The sequence below is a fragment of the Phyllobates terribilis genome, unplaced genomic scaffold (assembly GCF_046119375.1).
Source record: "Phyllobates terribilis strain yellow unplaced genomic scaffold, ASM4611937v1 Scaffold_71__1_contigs__length_7168151, whole genome shotgun sequence".
NCBI lineage: Eukaryota > Metazoa > Chordata > Amphibia > Anura > Dendrobatidae > Phyllobates > Phyllobates terribilis.
Window position 1 is genome coordinate 5936842 of NW_027362831.1, and position 19907 is coordinate 5956748.

Sequence of the window (19907 nt, forward strand, 5' to 3'; positions counted from 1 at the left end):
ACTTATGGTGTATTCTAAAATGCTTGGGAATAGTTTTTAACGTAGAAATATCAGTTTCCTTTACCGCCGCTTCAATACCTAGGACGTGTTCACGTATTGTTGTCCTAAGTTGTCTAGTTGTGAACCTTACATAGATTTTAGGACACAGGCATATCGCATAATAGTCCACCGCTTTAGAGGTACAAGTTATCGGTTTGGTGATGTAATAGGTCCTAGAGCCCTGGGAATCTGTGAAAGAGTTAGCATCTTCGACATTAGGACACGCCACACATCTACCACATGGTACACATACATTTAGTGGAGGTGGTCTTTTCAAAAAATTAGGGGGAGTGGTAGGATAATAGTGGCTTCTCATAAGGTGATCACAGAGATTTTTTGCCTTTCTGAAGGTGATTTGTTGTCTCTCTGGTAGATATTTTGCCAATATAGGGTCAGCCATTAAGATGGGCCATGATTTGATAAGACAGTCACGTAATTCTGTCGCTTTAGCGTGGAATGTTGTAATGAACCGTAACTAGTGATGAGCGAGCATGCTCGCTACTGCTCGGTGCATGCCTGAGCATCTCACTGCTCTTGTGACACTTTCCAGGGTTGCTCGGCGGGAGCTCGGGTCCCCACCCTGCATGTGTGGCGCACTTTAGATCGCCAATCAACATGCAGGGATTTTCTGCCACACACTGTAATGCCGCAGCCATGTTGGTTGTTGCATTACAGGGATTGGCTGGCCGCACAGCGTCATCAGGTCTATATCAGACCTGGCGCCGCCATGCTAAGCAGGCAGGCCGGGTATATAGCAGACTGCAGTGCACATAGCAAGAGGGTCCATTCCAGTTCTGTCTGCTTGTCCTTTTACAGATATTTGTAGAAATAGGCCCAGGTATCAGGGGCCAGGAATAATTTATTTTTTATCTTAATCCTGATTATTTGCTTAAAAAGCAATCCAGAGAACACCGTTTATCTGCCCCATTTGCTTGTTGGCACTGCAGAATACAGCCAGGTCCTTTCCATATTAAAGCGCTAAAAATACAGCTATTTAAAACTGTGGTTTGTCCGTCACACGGATCACATATAATTGCGCTGAAAATACTGCCATTTCTGGCCTCCATTGAAATTTTGTTGCAGTGTGTCAGTGAACTTATTGACACGAGGTCAACGTTGTTTAAAAATAGTTACCTACAGGCCGGCTATTTAAAACTGTGGTTTGTCCGTCACACGGATCACATATAAGTTGGCTCCAAATTCAGCTATTTGTAGTGAGCGTGGAAGATATTGTCCTCCATTTAAAATGGGCAAGGCACGTGACAAGGGACAGGGAACTGGACGTGATGGTGCATGCCGAGGCTGAGGGCAAGCTGAAATTGTGCCACAACAAATGCCCACATCTTCTTGCTCGACCTTCCTGTCCCAATTAATAGGGGACCGCAATACACCACTATTGAACACAGATCAGTGTGAAAAGGCTCTTGGTTGGATAGCAGATAATGCTTCCGTCACTTAGCCACCACCACCACCCTGTCTTCCACACGGTGAAGTCTCAGTAGCTGTGAGTCTGGACCGCATATTCCTCACCCTGAACCTCCTTTCCACCCACCATACCGAGTGCCCAGAGACAACTGATCCCACACTTGGACACGCCGAAGAGCTGTTCACTTTTCCATTTATAGATTCGGGCGTCTCGCCTGGTCCACTTGAAACGGGGCAAGAGGAGATCACATGTTGCGATGCCCAAATATTTGAGCAGCCACGGTCGTATGAAGGTGACGGTGGGAAAGTGTCACAAGAGGTGGACGATGATGAGACACAATTGCCAGAAAGTCAGAAGGAAGACCGGGGTGAGGAAGTGGAAGACAAGGTGGTGAATGATATAGTAACTGACCTAACCTGGCAGGAGGACATGCAGAGCAAGGACAGCAGAACACAGGAGGCGGGAGGCCGAGCACCCCAACAGGCAGGAAGAAGCAGTGTGGTGACCACAAACAGAAGGCGGGCAACCATTCCCCGTAACAACAACACGACTGAAGTTGCCAGTACAACTGTTAAGTCTTCCCGAGTCTGGTTGTTTTTTAAATACTCTGCCGATAACCCCAAAAAGGCCATTTGCACCACCTGCCTGGCCAGCATCAGCAGGGGTAGCAAAACTACCAGCCTGACCACCACCAGCATGATCAGGCACATGGCAGCAAAGCACCCGACTTTGTGGACCGAATCCCAGGGTCCAGGAACAGTGTCTGCGGGTGACACCACTGCTTCTTCTGCTGTTGTGCGTGCAAGCCAATCCCCTGCCCATGGCACATGCCATGCGAAGATGCCTCCTGCCCTGCACCTGTCGTTGCACACTCTCAACTAGCACTATCAGCAAGCATGTCCTTGTCACAGCGCAGCGTTCAGTTGTCCAAATACGCAAATACGCAGCCGACGCCCCACAGGCCACACTACTAAATTCCCACATTTCACGACTGCTTGCGCTCAAAATGTTGCCTTTTAGGCTCATGGAGAAGGAAGCTTTACGCAACCTGATTGCAGTGGCCGTCCCTCGGTACTCGGTCCCCAGCCGCCACTATTTTTCGCGGTGTGCCGTCCCCACAAGCACGTGTCCCACAACATTAGCAGTGCCCTCAACAATGCAGATACAGGGAAAGTTCACCTAACCACAGACGCGTGGAAAAGTGCTTGTGGGCAGGGACAGTACATGTCGCTGATGGCACACTGGGTTAACATAGTGGAAGCCGGGACCCAGCCAGACCTTGGGACAGAACACATCCTCCCGACACCGAGGATTGTGGGCCCTAGGTCAATCAGGGTTGCCCCCACAGTCTACAGCTCCTGCACCTCAGCCACCTCCTACTCTTCAGCCTCCATCTCCGAAATGATCACATCAGTCACAAGCTGGAAGCACTGCCTCGGCCAAGCGGCAACAGGCTGTTCTGAAGCTAATATGCTTAGGTGACAAACCGCACAATGCTGAAGAGTTGTGGAGCGCTCTGAAAGAGCAGGCAGATCTGTGGCTGACACTGCTGAACCTACAGCCAGGCATGGTCGTGTGTGACAATGGCCGGAACCTGGTGGCGGCTCTGAGGCGAGCTCACACATGTACCATTCCTGGTCCATGTGCTTAACCTCGTGTTTCAGCGGTTTCTCAAAAGCTACCCGGAACTGCCGGATCTGCTTGTCAAAGTACACCGCCTGTTTGCCCATTTTAGAAAGTCAGCTACAGCTTCCGCCGCCCTTACCGTGCTTCAGCAGCGTTTGCAGCTTCCGGCTCACTGATTGGTGTGTGATGTCCCAACGCGTTGGAACTCTATACCTCAGATGTTGGGAAGGATTTGTGAGGAGAAGAGGGCAGTTGTTGACTACCTGCATCAACAAGGCCGTTGGTATTCAGTTCAAACTCCACGCATAAGACCTCAGGAGTGGACATGGATGTCAGACATCTGTACCATCCTCCAAAACTTTGAGGACTCCACCAAGAAACAGACTTGATAAACGAGGAGGAGGTGTTGCATTGTATGTTAGAAAAGCGTATATCTGCACAGAGATTGAAGCTTCAGAGACTGGGAGTTCTGTGGAAACTGTTTGGGTAAGAATACAAGGAGAGAACAACGGAAAGGACACCATTGTAGGCATTTACTACAGGCCACCTGGGCAAGCTGAAGATATGGATGAACTCTTTATGTATCAAATGACCAAGTTCTCCAAAAAATATGACGTAGTGGTCATGGGAGATTTCAACTATCCAGACATTTGTTGGGAATCTCTCTCAAGTAAAACTAACAGGTCAAGCAAATTCTTATCCTCTCTTGCTGACAACTTTATCTTCCAAAAGGTAGGGGAGAAAACAAGGGGATCTGCTACTTTGGATCTAATTCTTATAAACAGGGAGGAAATGGTTGAGGAGGTAAAGGTGGCTGGGACCCTAGGAGGCAGCGATCATGCTATTATAGAATTTTGGATAACTAGAGGAGGAAGACATGTGAAGACTCAAACTTCAAGGTTAGATTTTAGAAAGGCAGATTTTAAGAGACTCAGAAAGAGAATAGGAGGGATCCAATGGCTGGATGTCCTTAAGGACAAAAATGTCCAGGAAGGATGGGAAATTTTTAAAAATGAGATTCTCAAAGCACAATCGTTAACAATCCCGAAAAGTAGGAAGAATGGGAAGCATTTAAGGAAACCAGGATGGATGAACACAGAACTTAAACACATGCTAAAAAGAAAGAAAGAAATGTTTATTAAATGGAAAGAGGGAGGCATATCTAAAGAAGATTATAATGCAGTCTGCAGATCCTGTAGGGCACGTATCAGGTTAGCTAAAGCTGACAATGAATTAAGGCTTGCAAGAGATGTCAAAAGCAATAAAAAAGGATTTTGGGGGTATGTCAAAAGTAAAAGAAAAGTCAAAGATGCTATAGGATTTTTACAGGATGAAAATGGAGAAATGGTAAGAGAGGATGTTGAGAAGGCCGAACTTTTTAATTCCTATTTTGCATCTGTTTTCTCTCAGAAAGAAAATGTAACATCAACTGATCTTCACTGTCCTTTTAAAGGAATAGAGGAATCCAAGTTATCAGTAAACAGAAAGATTGTGAGGGAATATTTAGCTAACATAAATGAGTTCAAGTCTCCAGGTCCAGATGAATTACACCCCAGAGTACTGAAGGAGATTGTAGAAGAAATTTTAGAACCACTCTCCATAATCTTTGAAAATTCTTGGAGAACAGGAGAAGTCCCAGAAGACTGGAGAAGAGCAAATGTTGTTCCTATCTTCAAAAAGGGGAAGAAGGTGGACCCAGGGAACTATAGGCCGGTGAGTCTGACTTCTATTCCAGGAAAGATCTTTGAACAAATTATTAAACAACATGTATGTAAGTACATGGATAAGAATGAAGTGATTAACCAGAGTCAGCATGGGTTTGTAACTAACAAGTCATGTCAGACTAACTTAATTTCCTTCTATGACAGAATCACTGACTGGGTGGATCAGGGAAATGCTGTAGATATAGTATATCTTGACTTCAGCAAAGCATTTGACAAAGTATCTCACATCATCCTTATTGAAAAAATGACCAAGTATGCAATGGACCAGGCAACTGTTAGGTGGATTCATAACTGGCTTAGTGATCGGACTCAAAGGGTGGTTGTAAATGGCTTCACATCCAGCTGGATGAATGTCTCAAGTGGGGTACCACAGGGCTCCGTCCTGGGACCTGTATTGTTCAACATCTTTATCAATGATTTAGATGAAGGAATTGAGGGTAAACTGATTAAATTTGCTGATGACACAAAGCTAGGAGGGATAGCTAATACTAGAGAAGAGAGAGAGAGGATTCAAAAAGACCTAAATAAACTGGAGCAGTGGGCAGCAACCAACAGAATGGTTTTTAACAGGGAAAAATGCAAAGTACTACATCTGGGCAATAAAAATGAAAAAAGCATATACAGAATGGGAGGAATAGAGCTAAGCAACAGTACATGTGAAAAAGACTTAGGTATACTAATAGATCATAGACTGAACATGAGTCAACAGTGTGATGCAGCAGCAAAAAAGGCAAATACAATTCTGGGATGTATTAACAGAAGCATACAGTCTAGATCACGTGAAGTCATTATCGGTCTTTACTCCTCTTTGGTCAGACCTCATCTGGAATACTGTGTACAGTTTTGGGCACCACATTTTAAAAAAGACATAGACAAACTGGAGCAAGTTCAGAGAAGAGCGACCAGAATGGTGACTGGTCTGCAAACCATGTCCTATGAGGAACGGTTGCAGGATTTGGGAATGTTTAGCTTGCAAAAAAGAAGACTGAGAGGAGACTTAATAGCTGTCTACAAATATGTCAAGGGCTGTCACATTGTAGAAGGATCATCTTTATTCTCATTTGCACAAGGAAAGACTAGAAGCAATGGGATGAAACTAAATGGGAGGAGACACAGATTAGATATTAGAAAAAACTTTTTGACAGTTAGGGTGATTAATGAGTGGAACAGGCTGCCACGAGAAGTGGTGAGTTCCCCTTCAATGGACGTCTTCAAACAGAGGCTGGACAGACAACTGTCTGAGATGATCTAGTGAATCCTGCTTTGAGCAGGGGGTTGGACCAGATGACCCAGGAGGTCCCTTCCAACTCTACCATTCTATGATTCTATGATTCTAAGATGGTGAGCGCAATGACACCATAATTAGCTTCACCATCCCGCTTCTCTGTCTTCTGAAACACTCTCTGCTCACAATCAAAGAGGATGCATTGAAGGCGGAGCACGATAAGATGGAGCAAGGAACCATACAGCGTGATTACACAGAGCCCAGCCTCATCTCCTCCCAACGTGGATTGGGTGACAATGAGGAAGAGGAGGAGGAAGAACAGGAGCTAGTTTCATGCGCTATAGACGGTACTACCTGTACAACTGTCATACTGTCAGTTCAGCGTGGATGGCCTGAGGACAGGGAGGAGGAGAGCATGGTCAGTCGTCCTCTTGGTGAGGACATGGAAGTCTTGCCTGTTAGCAATCTGGCACGCATGGCTGAGTTTATGTTATGCTGCCTTTCCCGTGACCCTCGCGTTCTCAAAATTTTTGGTTACAGTCATTACTGGTTGGTGACACTTCTAGACCCACGCTACAAGGAGAACTTTCTATCTCTTATTCCTGAGGCGGACAGGTCTACAAAAATGGGGCAGTACCAGAAGGCCCTTGTTGCGTAACTATTAAAAAAATTCCCATCTGAAAACGCTGGCAGCAGAGGTCACAGTTCGTTGGACAACCAAGGAGTACAGTCGAGAGAGACACAACTCCAACAGAGGCAGGGGAACACTGTCAAAGTTCTGGGAGAGTTTTCTCAGCCCCTCCCATCGCACAGTTACTCTCAGAAGGAGTGCAAAGTTTGGGAAAATGCTGAGGAAGTACCTTGCCAACCGTACCAACCTCCTCCGTGATTCCTCTGTGCCTTATATTTATTGGGTATCCAAGCTGGACACGTGGAATGAACTGGCTCTCTACGCCTTGGAGGTCCTGGCCTGCCTGCCGCTAACGTTTTATCAGAGTGGGTTTTTAGTGCCTCTGGTGGAATTATAACTGATAAGCGCATCCGCCAACTGAAAATGCTGACAGGCTAATTCTTATAAAAATGAACAAGGGCTGGATTGGGCCAGACTTCTCAACACCACCGAATGATAGCAGCGTAACATAAACTCAAATCCAGTGTCTTTTTTTGGGAGGTGTATTCCCATGCACCTTTTCACACCCACACATGGGTATACGCTTCCTGATTTTGGCTATTTGCTCTTGTCCTCCTCCTCCACCACATATCACCTGTGTGACCGTGGTCCATGATGCAACACCCACCCAATTTTTTTAAAGGGTGTTTATGATGCTCGTAAAAAAAAATTTTTATACAGTATGTTCATGTATAGCCCCCAGGGGTAAATGTTTGTCAGCCCATACACTCATACACTTAGTGCATGGGCATTACAAGTATAGAAGACCCGCTCCATTCTAAAGGGAACATTTTTTTATGAGGCCCTCCTCCACGTCTCTTCCAAGAGGCATTGGAGTGCCTCCCAATTTTTGGCAGCCCTTGCATTCACTGCATAGACAAACACAATGGGAAACCCACTTTTTAATAATGGTAACATTGTTTTGAGGAGGCCTTCTGACCTCCGCGTCTCTTCCAAGGGGCATTGGAGTGCCTCCAAATTTTTGACAACCCTTGCATTCACTGCATAGGTAAACAGTATGGGAGACACACTTCCTAATAATGGGAACATTGTTTTCAGGAGGCCCTCCTCTAAGTCGCTTCAAAGGGGTATTGGGGTGCGTCCAAATTTTCAAAGGGGTATTGGGGTGCGTCCAAATTTTGGGCAGCCCTGCCACTCACTGCATACGTAATAACAGTATAGGAGACCCACTCTTTAGTAATGGGAACAACAAAGCATAGCCGGCTGATGGCTCTCTAAGAATAGGCTTTGTGACTTTCAGAGTCCCTCCTTTATAAATGAAGCAGGATGTGTCTGATCATGTCTCACACACCACATGGCCAGAAAAGGTTGTAAAATGTTAAAATGACATTTACTGGTGAATGCATATGTCAAGGTTGAAAGCAATACAAAAGTGCAAAAACGCATCAAAAACGCTATGTGTGAACATAGCCTATGGTGTGGAGGAGTATTTTTGTTTATGGTTATCTATTTTGCCTTATATACAAGTCATTACCCTGGAAAGGATGTTCCTTAACATATTTCCCAGGAAAATCCATTTTGGCTTCCTTTTTTTGTATGTTTTATTGTGAGTCCGTAAAAGTGGCGTAATAACTCTGACAACATTGTTGACAGCAGTGACCTGGGAGTCAGAAATGCCTCAAGGGGTCTTCTCCATGCTGTTCCCATGTTATTTGAGCACTGCTCCCATCGATTTGGGCAATTTTTAGGCCCTCTGCAGACCGCTGGGGGTGAGCCACCTAAAAACGCTCAAGTTACCCATAGACTTACATTGGGCTCGTTTCTCAGGTCGAGCACCCGAGTATTCCAATGTGCTTGACCCGAGCAACGAGCACCCGAGCATTTTAGTGCTCGCCCATCACTAATATTCCTGTCTATTAATTTCCAAGAAATTTTTACTTTAAAGGGAATCGGTCAGGATCTCCAATCTGTAACCACGTATTTATTGATCCCTTTATACCCTTCTTACAAGGCTTTTTTTGGGCTTATTAATTGCTGCCTATGCATAAAATCAGTTTTATAACAGGGCTTGCAATTTGCTAAGTACTGGGGGACTAGCTGTGGGGGTGTTGTTTTCCCAGACTAATTGTCCCACTAATCACGTTATACCCCTGTGAGCATGAGTCACATTAGTTACAAGAGCGTTGTTACCACTGGCTCTTTGACATTGCGCAGTCAGCCAGGCGTATGCACCCCAACTTTATCGGGGCACAGTGTATTAACTGCAGGCAATGATGACAGGACACAGCCAGCCTTCACAGACGGTTCTCTGCAAATTCCGCAGCTGGCTGTGTCCTGCGTCCGTGCTGCATACCCGGCATGCTCAGTGTTCCCATGAAGCACACCTGGCTTATTGTGCATTATCAGCGATGCTGAAATTTACAGAGAGCTGTTGATGGCACCGCTCTTGCAAATAATGTCACTCAAACCCACACGGCATGATAACATGATAAGTGGGACTGTGGAACAATTAGACTAAGGAAAACAACGCCCACCAGACCACTCACCCATTAGTTATCATATTTCAAGTCCAGTTACAAAACTGATTTCTTTGGTATGCAGCAGCAGATAAAAGATATAAAGGTGTCATTGGATTTAGGTTTCAAGGATCTGCATGTCTATATATGTGGTTTGGGCCAGGTTCATATTATTAAACAATGGAGGAACTAGTTACTTTACATTCAAGTGGCTGAAGATATGAATAAAACATGGTTTCTTTTATTTCTCATCTCCATTGCAGAGATATTAACTTGTAAACTTTACACCAATTTCCCCTTCAACTAAGGGGGCATTTACTTTTCCCCTGTATGACATTGTCCATTAATATGCAAGAGGTGTCAGGCAGAGGATAAAGAGCACACCCTGAGAGAATATCAGAACTGGCTTTCTCTGTATCTGATATAATACACGTCTAACTAGTTAAAAAAAAAATCTCACTTCCAGTGATTACTATGCAGTGGTGTATGATTCCATATACTGCTCCGCATCCGTCCCAGGCTTTGGGGAATAACTTCCCGGTACCTGGGATAAATGCTGATCGCACACCACAGCTCTAGTCTCACAGCAGCAGGACAGGACTGAGATGAGAGCTGCAGTGTCCGATCAGCACGTGTCACATACAGCGCTCAGCGTTTACCCCAGGTCCCAGGACATTACTCCACACAGCCTGGGATAGATACAGAGCAGTACATGGAATCACACTCCTCCGCTCTCCTCCCCTGCACAGTAATCACCGCTAGTGACAGTTTTGTGACCTGGTTAAAGCTACGGTCTAGTGTTTTGTTTTTATTTCCGTGCTGGAATGGTGCAACTAAACGAAGTTCCTGGAGTAGTGCTTCAAACACGAGTCTTCTATTACACAGAAAAGGTCAGGTCTTACCTAATCTGGGGGTGTTTTCTTCTTTTCCCTCCATGTTGCCTCCAGTTTATGATTGGTCAGCATCATACAGGGGAAAAGGGTAACGCTTCCAGAGACAACTCTCTACTAAATCCCTTTGGTTGAAGGTCAAATTAACCCATAAAATGTAACAAGTAACAAACCCCAAACTATCTGGTGTGCTTGAGCTTAGGCTTAGTGAGAGGACACTTTCTACAGTTTATGGTCCTGGCAGCTTTATGAAATATATATAGATTTATTTTACATTATACATTTGACACTTTATTATTGATATAATGACTGATGTTTCTATTGTAGTGGAAACGTGATCCTGTAAATGTTTTCTACAGTATTCTGTATGTGCTGCACTATCGATATGAAAAGCTTGTGACAATTGGAAAGAGACTTGTTACATATTACAATTGGTCTGTTCAATACTATGGCTTAAACAATCCTTTAACTGTAGGTAAATTGTATGTTAATTGATTTTTTTTGTTATAGTTTCACTCAGCAGCTATTTTTTCAGAAATAATCTGTTTCAGGTATATGATGACCCGTCTCGTGACCCCTCGGGGGTCCACACAGTCTGAAGTGCCCAGGGCCTGGCTATCCTTATTCCTTAACCCACCCCTGGATATATACATTTGAAACCAAAAGTTTCCATACACTATATAAAAAGACACATCTGCATGTTTTACTCAATATCTGACATGAAATCAGAATAAACCTTTCCCGTTTTAGGTCAATTAGGATTACCATCATTTTTAACCCCTTTACTACCCAAGGTGGTTTGCACGTTAATGACCAGGCCAATTTTTACAATTCTGACCACTGTCACTTTATGAGGTAATTACTCTGGAACGCTTCAACAGATCCCCCTGATTCTGAGATTATTTTTTCGTGACATATTGTACTTCATGATTGTGGTAAAATTTCTTCGATATCACTTGCGTTTCTTCGTGAAAAAAACGGAAATTTGGCAAAAATTTTGAAAATGTAGCAATTTTCAAAATTTGAATTTTTATGCCCTTAAATCAGAGAGATATGTCACACAAAATAATTAATAAATAACATTTCCCACATATCTTCTTTACATCAGCACAATTTAAGAACCAAAATTTTTTTTTATTGGGGAGCTATAAGGGTTAAAAGTTGACCAGCGATTTCTCATTTTTCCAACAAAATTTACAAAACCATTTTTTTAGGGACCACATCATATTTAAAGTCACATTGAGGGGTCTTTATGACAGAAAATACCCAAAAGTGACATTATAAAAACTGCACCCCTCAAGGTGCTCAAAACCACATTCAAAAACTTTATTAACCCTTCAGGTGCTTCACAGGAATTTTTGGAATGTGGAAGAAAAAAATTAATATTTAACTTTTTTCACAAAAATGTTACTTTAGACCCAATTTTTTTTATTTTCGCAGGGGTAACAGGAAAAAATGGACCCCAAAATTAATTGTGCAATTTCCCCTGGGCATGCAGATACCCCATATGTGGGGAAAAACTACTGTTTGGGTGCACGGCAGGGTTCGGAAGGGAAGGAGCGCCATTTGACTTTTTGAATGTAAAATTTGCTTGAATAATTAGCGGACGCCATGTTGCATTTGTGGAGCCCCTGATGTGCCTAAACAGTGGAAACCCCCCACAAGTGACACCATTTTGGAAACTAGACCCCTCAGGGAACTTATCTAGATGTGTGATGAGCACCTTGAACCCCCAGGTGCTTCACAGAAGTTTATAACATTGAGCCGTAAAAATAAAATTTTCACATTTTTCCCACAAAAAATGTTTTTCAGCCCCCACTTTTGCATTTTCACAAGGGTAACAGAAGAAATTGCACTATGCAGTTTGTTGTTCAATTTCTCCTGAGCTAGCAGATACCCCATATGTGGGGGAAAACCACTGTTTGGGCGTGCGACAGGGTTCGGAAGGGAAGGAGCGCCATTTGACATTTTGATTGTAAAATTTGCTTGAATAATTAGCGGATGTGCCCCTGATGTGCCTAAACAGTGGAAATCCCCCATAAGTGACACCATTTTGGAAACTAGACCCCTCAGGGAACTTATCTAGATGTGTGGTGAGCACCTTGAACCCCAAAATCCTTTACAGAAGTTTATAACATGGAGCCGTGAAAATAAAAAAATCGAACTTTTTCCGCAAAAATGATGTTTTAGCCCCAATTTTTTTATTTTCACAAGGGTAACAGGAGAAAATGGACCCCAAAAACTTTTTTGCAATTTCTCCTGAGTACGCCAATACCCCATATGTCGGGAAAATACAGTGTTTGGGAGCACGGCAGAGTTCAGAAGGGAAGGAGCACTGTGTGACTTTTTGAACGCAAAATCGGCTGGAATCGAGAGCGGACGCCATGTCGCGTTTGGAGAGCCCCTGATGTGCCTAAATAGTGGAAACCCCCCACAAGTGACCTCATTTTGGAAACTACACCCCTCAAGGATTTTATCAAGGGGTATAGTGAACATTTTGAACCCAGAGGTATGACACAGAATTTGATGACATTAGGTCATCATATTGAATAAGTTGTCATTACTCTTGAGTGCAAGTGCTTACTACTTGAGTTTGCATCGGGTACTCAGGTATGCACCATGTATCACGAGTGCTCAAGTGAAATGCTCGAGTCCCCGCCCGCATGTTTCACGGTTATTAGACACTCCAAAAAAAACATGCGGGGATCGCTCGTGCATGGCAGGCAACCCCCGTGAGGTTTTTTTGGCCGCGAAGCATATGGGGCAGAGACTCGAGCACCCACGATACTCAATGCATACCCGAGCACCCGATGCAAACTCAAGTAGCGAGCACTTGCGTTCAACACTAGTAACCATATCGTCATCTTATTTATTTATTTTTTTAAAAACCAACCCTAACCCCAACATTAGCACAACCCTAACCCCAACCCCAGCCCTAGCGTTTATATTTTACGCCGTTCCTAGTGCGGTATAAGTGATTAGACGACCTTATTCTTTGGGTCGGTGCGATTACAGAGATACCAGAATCATATCGGGGTTTTATGATTGACAGCTGTCACACACTAAAAGACACATATTTTGTAAAATCTAGTTTTTGCATTGCCATATTTTGAGAGCTATAATTTTTCCATATTTTGGCCGACAGAGTCATGTGATGGCTTGTTTTTTGCAGGATGAGTTGACGTTTTTATTGGTGTCATTTTCAGGCACGTGACATTTTTTGATCGCTTTCTATTCCAGCTTTTGGGAGGCAGAATAAACAAAAACCAACAATTCGGGAATTGTTTTTTTTTTTTAATTTTTTTTATTCTACTCCGCGTGTGGTAAAATTGATAAGGTAGCTTTATTCTTCGGGTCAGTACGTTTACAGTGGTACCACATTTATATTGTTTTTCTATGTTTTGGCGCTTTTACACAATAAAAGCTATTTTATAGAAAAAAAATATTTTTTTGCATCGCTTTATTCTGAGAGCTATAACTTTTTGATTTTTCGGATGATGGAGCTGTTTGGCAGCTTATTTTTTGCAGGACAAGATGATGTTTTCAGCGGTACCATCTATATTTATATTCGTCTTTTTGATCGCATGTTATTTCATTTTTTGTTTGGCGGTATGATGATAAAAAATGAAGCAAAAAACAATGCTTTATTTTTTTTTTTTACCGTGTTCACTGAAGGGGTTAACTAGTAGGACAATTTTATAGGTCAGGTCGTTCGGACGCGGCGATACCAAATATGTGTACTTTTATTGTTTTTTTTTATTTTCATAATAATATTTATTGATGGGTACATTATATTTTTATTTTTGGTGGATTATTATTATTTTTTTTTTTATATTTTTACAATTTTTTTTTTCACTTTCTGACAGTTTTTTTATTTGTTTACTTTGTCCCACTATGGGACTTTCACTTTTTTTTATTCTGATCGCCGGCATAGCATAGGGATGGAGCACCATCCCTGTGCTATGCAGGCTGTCAGTGCTGCACAGTGAGAAGATAGTTTGGTCATGTACTGCGCATGACCAAAAAATCTTCCTGCTGTCTGGTGACCCGGATGTTGTCATGACGACATCGGGTCGTCATGGCAACATCGGGGAAGCCGCGGCAGACAGCGCTGGAGGCCGGAAGAGGAGGTGAGTATACCGATCACCTCCCCTTAGCCACCGCAATGCTGCGATCGACTTCGATCGCAGCATTGCGGGGGTTAATGTGCCGGGAGCGGTGCGGGACCGCACCCTGCACATAGTACCGGGTGTCAGCTGTGACAATCAGCCGCGATCGCCATGACGTACTAATACGGGTCAGTCTCTTAAAGCCCAGGGCACTGACGCGTATTAATACGTCATGGGCTTTAAAGGGGTTAAGAAACACTAAAATGAATCAAGATTAAAAATGTGGTACTCAGTAAGGGTAATTTTTTTCAGACCAAGCAGAGGGAAAAAATTATGGAATCACTCAAGTCTGAGGAAAAAATTATGGAATCATGAAAAACAAACACACAAAAGAACACTCCAATACATCACTAGTATTTTGTTGCGCCACCTCTGGCTTTAATAACAGCTTGCAGTCTCTGAGGCATGGACTTAATGAGTGACAAACAGTACTCTTCATCAATCTGGCTCCAACTTTCTCTGATTGCTGTTGCCAGATCAGCTTTGCAGGTTGGAGCCTTGTCATGAACCATTTTCTTCAACTTCCACCAAAGATATTCAATTGGATTGAAATCCGGACTATTTGCAGGACATGACATTGACCTTATGTGTCTTCTTTCAAGGAATGTTTTCACAGTTTTTGCTCTATGGCAGGATGCATTATCATCTTGAAAAATGTTCTATCAAGACACCCTCAATAAAGGAGACCGGATAGTACACCAGGAGACATGGAGGGGGCCGTAGGAGGGCAACAACCCAGCAGCAAGACCACTACCTCCGCCTTTGTGCAAGGAGGAACAGGAGGAGCACTGCCAGAGCCCTGCAAATTGACCTCCAGCAGGCCACAAATGTGCATGTGTTTGCACAAACGGTTAGAAACTGACTCCATGAGGGTGGTATGAGGGCCCGACGTCCACAGATAGGGATTGTGCTCACAGCCCAAAACCGTGCAGGACACTTGGCATTTGCCACAGAACACCAGGATTGGCAAAGTCGCCACTGGCACCATGTGCTCTTCACAGATGAAAGCAGGTTCACACTGAGCACATGTGACAGACGTGACAGAGTCTGGAGACGCCATGGAGAGCGAACTGCTGCCTGCAACATCCTTCAGCATGACTGGTTTGGCAGTGGGTCAGTAATGGTGTGGGGTGGCATTTCTTTGGAGGGCCGCACAGCCCTCCATATGCTCGCCAGAGGTAGCCTGACTGCCATTAGGTACCGAGATGAGATCCTCAGACCCCTTGTGAGACCATATGCTGGTGCGGTTAGCCTTTGGTTCCTCCTAATGCAGGACAATGCCAGACCTCATGTGGATGGAGTGTGTCAGCAGTTCCTGCAAGATTAAGGCATTGAAGCTATGGACTGGCCCGCCCGTTCCCCAGACCTGAAACCGATTGAGCACATCTGGGACATTATGTCTCGCTCCATCCACCAACGTCACGTTGCACCACAGACTGTCCAGGAGTTGGCGGATGCTTTAGTCCAGCTCTGGGAGGAGATCCCACAGGAGACCATCCGCAACCTCATCAGGAGCATGCCCAGGCATTGTAGGGAGGTCATACAGGCACGTGGAGGCCACACACAATACTCAGCCTCATCAGGAGCATGCCCAGTCACTGTAGGGAGGTCATACAGGCACGTGGAGGCCACACACAATACTGAGCCTCATTTTGACTTGTTTTAAGGACATTACATCAAAGTTGGATCAGCCTGTAGTGTGTTTTTCCACATTAATTTTGGGGGTGACTCCAAATCCAGGCCTCCATTGGTTAATAAATTTGATTTCCATTGATGATTTTTGTGTGATTTTGTTGTCAGCACATTCAACTTTATACAGAACAAAGTATTCAATGAGAATATTTCATTCATTCAGATCTAGGATGTGTTATTTGAGTGTTCCCTTTATTTTTTTTGAGCAGTATATATATATACACAGACACACATACATATATATTTGTCATATCTCCAACTCTGCAGACCACATGCTGCTTTTGCATTTGGCAGGCTCTGACCAGACAGTATGGAGATGAATGAGGGAGACCAAAGTTCAAAATTAAACTTTTCAACACTTTATGAATGCTTCTTCTGCATTATGCAGAGTCAGGAACTTTACGGTTACATGGAGCGGTACATAACTTTGTTACAAGCTACAACAGTCCAGTAAACTATTATGGGAAGGCCCATCATCCCTTGTGGGGACCATACAGGTTGAGATGTGTCGCTATGGGCCCTCAGACCTACTCTCAGCTCCCAGTTGATTTGTGAGGACCTCACTGGCTGAGGTGCATCGGTACGACTCCTCACTAGTAATGTGAAAGTCCATTCGATGAGGGCCACATACTCCTTTCTATGTCACTGGATCTTCAGTTCTCCATACTGTGGCTTCCTCTCTAGTATAGACAATTGATTGCTTAAGATATGGAATCCTTCCTTAACTTAATCTTCTTTAAATAGGCCTACTGTCCACTCAGGGCAAAGTTCTGTACCATCTAAGTAGGCCTCCTGGCCCGAGTTAAGGACCTTGTCCTGCTCTTTGTCTCCACTATGCTCCCTGCCTGGAATCCAGATTCACACTGCCATTATATCTTTGCTTTCCTTCAGAACATACTATTTGATGTCTCCCTCCTGCACACAACACCATATCAATTCAAGTCTGCAACCAGATGGACTGAATGAACTGACTGAACTCACTTACTTATCCCTGATCTGACTCATCACCAGGAGATTGTTCTCATGTGTCCCCATCTAGCCCAGAATGAGGGCTCCCAGACAGTATGATTGCCCCCACAGACACTACAAAGTATGATTGCCCCCCCCCACCAATTACTGATATTAAAAAACAAACAAAAAAAAACAAAACCACACACAATACTCAACCAACCCCTTTCCTGAGATGCGCTGCTCCGGTCTGTGCAGTGTGAGTACTGAGGCTCCATACTACAGGATGATGTAGTGACGCCATTGTGCCTGCAGTGCACGGAGTCTCAGACTCACAGGTGAAGGCTGAATGGCGGATCGGGGAGCTTTCAACTTCCTGATTTACTATTCTAATCAATGGTATCACCGTCACGGGAATGTGGATATCACTGAAATTGTGATGATGGGTAGGGAGAGCGTGCTCGGTGCGGAGCTGTCTCAATTCATGGGCACCATTGCGGCCGCAAGGGCTGCCACTATGGATGATATGGCCCTGCTACCTATTGTGTGGCAAATATCTCATAGGTCCTGGGTTCATTATTATCTGCACCAATAATGGGGCTAAGAGAGTATTTATTCATTAGCTATGGGGTAGTAGGTGGGGTGGATGGTACCATATTGTGTGTGTAGGGGGCAATACTGTGGGAAAACCCCTCTAAAATGAAATCTTAAACCTTTTTTACATATATGCATTGAAAACTGGACTAACAATATATTATATAAATAAATAAATATATATATATATATATATATATATATATATATATATATATATACTAGCAAAATTACAAGCTCAATGGCTTTCTGTGGATGTATATAGACAGATGTACACAATGATGCTGCTGAATAATTGATACAGTCACTACCTTACCCTACCCCATACCTAAACAAAGCAGATACTGCCTAGCTGCGGAGGTTGGCACCCTAAGGGACGATAATGGCGCCCCTGCTCACTGGTGGTTGTACCTCAGAAGCCCTAGTTAACTGTGATATACACTACCGTTCAAAAGTTTGGGGTCAACCAGACAATTTTGTGTTTTCCATGAAAACTCATACTTTTATTTATCAAATGAGTTGCAAAATGATTAGAAAATATAGTCCAGACATTGACAAGGTTAGAAATAATGATTTTTATTAAAAAGAATAATTTTCTCCTTCAAACTTAGCTTTCGTCACAGAATCCTCCCTTTGCAGCAATTACAGCATTGCAGACCTTTGGCATTCTAGCTGTTAATTTGCTGAGGTAATCTTGAGAAATTTCCCCCCATGCTTCCTGAAGCCCCTTTCACAAGTTAGATTGGCTTGATGGGCACTTTTTGCGGACCATACGGTCAATCTGCTCCCACAACAGCTCAATGGAGTTGAGATCTGGTGACTGCGCTGGCCACTCCATTACAGATAGAATACCAGCTGCCTGCTTCTTCCCTAAATAGTTCATGCATAATTTGGAGGTGTGCTTTGGGTCATTGTCCTGTTGTCAGATGAAATTGGCTCTAATCAAGCGCTGTCCACAAGGTATAGCATGGCGTTGCAAAATGGAGTGATAGCCTTCCTTATTCAAAATCCAATTTACCTTGAACAAATCTCCCACTTTACCAGCACCAAAGCAACTCCAGACCATCACATTACCTCCACCATGCTTGATGGCGTCAGGCACTCTTCCAGCATCTTTTCAGTTGTTCTGCGTCTCACAAATGTTCTGTGTGATCCAAATACCTTAAATGTTGATTTGTCTGTCCATAAAACTTTTTTCTAATCTTCCTGTCTAATGTCTGTGTTCTTTTGCCCATATTAATCTTTTCCTTTTATTAGCCACTCTCAGCTATGGCTTATTCTTTGCCAATTTGCCCTGAAGGCCAGCATCCCGGAGTCGCCTCTTCACTGTAGACGTTGACACTGACGTTTTGCGTGTACTATTTAATGAAGCTGCCAGTTGAGGAGCTGTGAGGCGTCGATTTCTCAAACTAGAGACTCTAATGTACTTGTATTGTTGCTCAGTTGTGCAGCGGGGCCTCCCACTTCTCTTTCTACTCTGGTTAGAGCCTGTTTGTGCTCTCCTCTGAAGGGAGTCGTACACACAGTTGTAGGAAATCTTCAGTTTCTTAGCAATTTCTCGCATGGAATAGCCTTCATTTCTAAGAACAAGAATAGACTGTTGAGTTTCACATGAAAGTTCTCTTTTTCTGGCCATTTTGACAGTTTCATAGAACAAAGAAATGTAATGCTCCAGGTTCTCAACTAGCTCAAAGGAAGGTCAATTTTATAGCTTCTCAAATCAGCCAAACCGTTTTCAGCTGGGCTAACATACTTGTGCAAGGGTTTTCTAGGGTTTTCTAAACATCCATTAGCCTTCTTACACAGTTAGCAAACACAATGTACCATTAAAACACTGGAGTGGTGGTTGTTGGAAATGGGCCACTATACACCTATGCAGATATTGCAATAAAAACAAGACGTTTGCAGCTAGAATAGTCATTTACCACATTAACAATGTATAGAGTGTATTTCTGATTCATTTAATGTTAGTTTCATTGAAAAAAAATGTGCTTTTCTTTCAAAAATAATGAAATTTCTAAATGACCCCAAACTTTTGAATGGTAGTGTATATAAAAAAATACACAGACACATTAAATAGAAACAGATATATCTCAAGGTATATATAAAGGAAAGGGTATGGACTCATCAGAGAATGAATCAATAATCCGCCTCAACGTGTTTCCTCAACAGGTTCATCAGGAGGCTTGATACAGGGATAATAATTCATGATGTTCAGCATAGTGTGCCTAATAGCCAGGTGTCCATGTTTAAATATCCCACTTCATCCAAAAAAAACCTCCCCAGACTAGGAGACCCATTCCCATTCCTAGAGGTGAATTGTCACAAGACATATAGAATGGGGTCTGTCTACAATAATGTACTGCGCCTGCGCTACTTCTCATGAGCTAGAGGTCCGATAATGTCCATCCCCTAGTGTGCATGTCC